Here is a 5,088-nt window from a genome sequence, read left to right as displayed (position 1 = left end):
ATATTAATAAAATTAGATATTGCGTTGAAAATAACTCATTTTACTTCGAAATTAAAAAGAAATATTAAATGTCTCTCAAAGATTACTTCAGTAATATACAGCACATAGCTAAACGGCAGTCGCGGCTTTTTATTTTTCAACGCGGATGCAATTTATGACAGCGATAAATCGCGCAATTATTGCCGTTGAGATAGGACTTTGGTTCCCGAGGTAAATATACGATAGAAAAAAAAAGAAAAAAAACACAGAGAAAGGGTTCGTAAGAGCGAACTCCGATTAAGAGAGTACAGAAGTACAACCGTACCTCGAGCAGATAAAAGCGGCGAGACCGTATTGACTCTAATTATCACAAAGATACTCCCAGAGGGAAGGAACCAAGGCCGTTTAGATTAGAGCCATCCACGTGGAAAAAGCATTGTTATCATCGACCAGAATAATACGTTCATTTATTCAAAAAATTATCTCTACCGCTTCTTTTCATTATATTTATGAAAAATTTATAATAAACAAAACGTGTTACGAAAATTTATAAGAAACGATCAAGTTATGCACATTATTCTTCTTAACATTAGCATAAGAATGCTCTGTAAACACCTGTTACAGAGTGTGTAGTTGATGAGTATCATTTATTCATTTGATATACGTATTATTATGTAATTAAACAACGTCATTACGAGTCTATTACATATCGTATGATCTCTTCGGATCGCTTTTTATTATGCGAAAATGAAAAGAACCGCTAAGATCTTTGATCGAGAACCGGATGCGAACGAAGGTTGCTTTAGATAATCATCTCGACAATTCTCGCACGCACGCGATGTAACAATGTCTTATCCAATCTCCCATCGAGAAAAAAGTCATATACGTTTTCCGTTTAGCTACCGGTCCGCCTGGAGAAGTGTGGGGGGTAACAGTATTTCAGAATTACAGTCGCGACAGGATCGACGGTAAATATTTGTGTCATTTCACGAGGGCGTAGCCCGGGCAGCAACGTGTAATTCCGAAATTTATGGGGGATGACCGGGTCGAACGAAAGGGTACGGGCGTACGTCGCGGGATCAAAAGATACCCGGGCTATACGGGTTTTTGACGGCGGCAAAAAGGGGGACCGTGAAACGACGCGCTTAAGGCGGAGTCGTTACCGCGTAAACGACCTCCGCCGAATCGGCAGGGTGGAATCTTTTTGCCGCTGCCTAACGGCATGTGTCGCGCACAAATGCAAAACCGCTTATTAACGCAGAGCCCGGGGAAAAATCAATTTCCTCACGGCACGATGATTTACTCTCTCAAATCGTCCGCTAAATGAGCAGCAGCTAGAACCTCGTTTCATCTTAGATTAAAGCTTGTAAATCACATCGCTATACTTCAACCCACTATTAATGCGCGATTCATTCTGCACGTGTTTGCTTTAGGCAATCGCTTTTGTTCATTTAAAATGAAACTTCAAAGACGTATTACATGTATTTTCTTTACAAAATAAAAACTTATGAAAGATTACAAATTTTTTCATATTGTATTTGTGTGTGAAAATAATACAAAAGGTTTGGCGGCGATTTGGAAGTTGATTAAAAAATTACTTCGATAAAAAGTAAATATATGTTTTCAAGAAGCAATTAAGATAAAATGAAATAATGTTTGTTTAAATTATTATAAAATTGTGTTGTTAAATATTAATCTTACTGAACTGTGTGTTTCATACGTATACAACATTTATTTTTATACAGAAAATATAATTTTCCAATTCCAGTTATTTTTTGCAGAGACTATACCTACACCTGATACATTCTTAATATAACATACCGAACATAACATTAACATACACAAAACATTGTAAAAGAAACTCCGTCAATTTAGATAAAAAAGAAATAAGCACATGTAGTCTGTTTTACAAAAATAAAAAATAATAATTAGAACTGTAACTTGTACGGACGAAAATTTGATCAAATTAAAAATTTTCGAACGAAATACTGTTTTGTATAATATTTTTCGCGCATAATGATTTGACGTAAAACATATAATAGTGAGCATTGTTAGCTAATAAAGGATGACGCACTTAGAAAATTGTCCAAGTTAATTATGCAGTCTACTTTGCAAACTTTCGTAACAGGCTCGGCCTGACAAGCTACTAGTACCTGTCTTGTCGTTGTTATCGAGACAATAATCGATTTATCTACCCGCCGGACGGAGGGTCTCTGATACGAAGAGAATACGCGTCGTCTGCACGAGGTTGTTTTCGCATTAATTGCTTTCATTTCCAAATTGCGTTATGCGTCGAGAGAGCCTAAAAGCGGGCAGTACAGCAGACAGTGATGTCGAAAGTGCTACGGCTTCTAGGCATAGTGGGTGCAAACTTCGTTAATATCACTGTCAGCATAATGACAAGAAATCGCGGAGATCGTTACCGCCGTTTGTGATAATGTTTCATCGATGTGAATATCGATGTCGATTTAAATTAATTTTCATTAATCTAACAATGACACACATTAGTTAACAAAGGAGTAATAATTTGCAAAGTAAAAATGATTCCCTCATCGTACAGTAATAATTTTTGTGACTTTCCACGAAAAATTTAAAGCATTAATTTTATTTACTGTTACAAAATTATTGCAATTAATTACATTCTCTGGTTGTTTTTCTTTTTCTTTTTTCTAAAATTGTGAACAGCGCTGCTTCGGAAACAGCCTCGCAAATTCCGCTTTACTGGACGCATTCCAAGATCGACGAGTTTCGCCCTACCGAGCGCTTTCTGGAGCACGACAAGGGGCTCCCTCAGTTCCAATTTTGGAATGGACACGAAATTCCCCACGGCCTCTTTTATTTACTTCCCGGCATCCCGCCTAAAAGCACGCACGCTCTCCTTTCCGGAGGCTCGCGGACAAAGAATCGTATTTTTAACCGCTTCTCGTTACTGCACCTTGAGCAACACCCGGGGCGGCGCTCTCCCGTTGAAATTTCCTCGTTACTCGAGCTTTATGTCGCGAACGTTAAAGAGAAATATGAACGGCTTTAAGAGGCTCCCGTTAGGTGCACGACCGAAGGAAAATGAGCGCGGGGCGTGCAATACGGCGCGCGCGATTCCGCAACGATGAGCCTCTGTCTCGTAACTCGATGATGCCAGGGCAGCCCGTTCGACACTCGGATAATGACTCGGGCAATTTTCTTTAGATTTACTTGTAATAGTCGTAATACCAAGCGAGGAGGAACATCTTGCATCTGTATACTAATAAAAAATTACGTATAAAGTTTGCATTTTTATTCAGTATATATTTAGCCAGTACAACTATATTTATATATGAGCCTCCAAAGTTATCGTAAATTACACATTCGTAAGATAATACGATATAATTTATAAACAATCGGAATGTACTTATTGAATAAAGTTAACCGCAAACGTTGCAGACTTTGGATTTGAATCTTTTTTAGTTGTAATAATAATTAGTGAGGTCGAGTATAAACTGAAATTTTAATTTGAATTCGACTTTATTAATTATTTCAACTAAAGGAGATTCAAATCCAGAGTAAAAAATCTGTTTGCAGTGTTAACTTTATTTAATAAATACATTCCAATTGTTTACAAATTATCTTATCGCTTTAAAAACGTACTAAAAATCGCGGAAGATTATAATAAGCGTTTTGTACTTGCACTTGTAATTATTTTTAGAGTCAAATATTATTAATTTAAATCTTAATTCGTTATTTACGTTACCGTTATTTTATTTCAACTTTGGCATTTTGGAAAATGTGACTTCACATTTTACACTAAGAACGTGAAGTCATACTTTCGGAGCAAAGCGACGAATGCAATCGGCCAGAGTCGCGCTAAAACTGGTCCTAATAATGTCACTTGTAAACGAAAGAGATGATGAAAAGTCCGGGTAAATATTGTTCACTGGGAACACAGTAAATTGATTTCAAATCCCACGCGCGCTTTCAATTGTTGAACGCGTATCGCAAACATTTTTCGGTTCTCTAAAGCTGGGAATTTAAAGGACCGACCGCGGCAGTAATTGTCATGCTCGATGACCCGCGATGGCTCCAATTGTAGATAATTGAATTTCATGATCATACTAGCGCGACTATAAAGCCTCCGCGTTTTCCTGTTTGGACGGTAATCTATTTTCGCTGAATATTCCGTTCTCGCTAACATTATTTCAATACCGACGCGTTTGCGATATTGATTGCGTGCTTTATGTATTTTTCATGCAAAAACTTGAAATATTAAAAAACTCTCATTGTTCGAGCTAAAATAACGCGTCCACGACGGTATGGGAATAATATACTGACATAAACATTTTCTCATTATTTCCGTAGCACTCAAAATAAAATTTATTAAAACACATATAATAAATATATATGTGATAAAATTCGTCAGAGATATCAGATAAATTAAACGAAATTTTAAAACTCACTTAAGTCAAGTGAAGAACAAACAGTCGCGTCACATTTTGCCGATGAAATATCGTTACGATAAAATAATTGCTTTTCCATTTTATCCGTTGCGAGGCAAAATGTATCGTTCAGTTTGCAGGCGGAGAGGAAACGCGCATTACGATAATATTACAAGAAAATAAACGGATGTACGTAACTCTCGGCGCTGTTATGCTGATTTCGGGATTCGTAGACGGCGCGACTTGCGGCGCGGGGTAAGTGATCGTGCGAAGAAGCGGCTGAAAAGAAGGAACGAGGGTACAATGGATGCATGAGAAAGGAGGAGGAATCGAAGAACGCCGTAAGCACTTCGTCACGATATCCGTGAGACGTACCGGCGCCAGCACGAACATAACAACCGTTCGTATATGCCACGACGTTATATATCCGTGCTTGCACGGCTTTGCGTGGCCGCACGTCCGCGTGCAATAGTAAAGTTTGAAAAATAGTAGTCTTCTTTTTGTGCCACGGGTACACTCGCCGCGCGACTTCGCAGACGCATCCCGGCGAGCAAACACTCGAAACTATCCTCTGGGAAATTTGAATGAAATTCTAATATATTACGGCCGGGAGGAAGCAGAAAATATGTATTTTGTCGTGGAGTCTCGCGGTAATCTTACAAGATAAATTCGATGAATGGGCCGGTGGGGGGGGGGGGGG

This window comes from Cyphomyrmex costatus, unplaced genomic scaffold (assembly GCF_001594065.2).
Source record: "Cyphomyrmex costatus isolate MS0001 unplaced genomic scaffold, Ccosl1.0 scaffold164, whole genome shotgun sequence".
NCBI classification, from domain to species: Eukaryota; Metazoa; Arthropoda; class Insecta; order Hymenoptera; family Formicidae; genus Cyphomyrmex; species Cyphomyrmex costatus.
The sequence above is the reverse complement of the archived record's forward strand: the minus strand, read 5'-3'. Positions refer to the sequence as shown.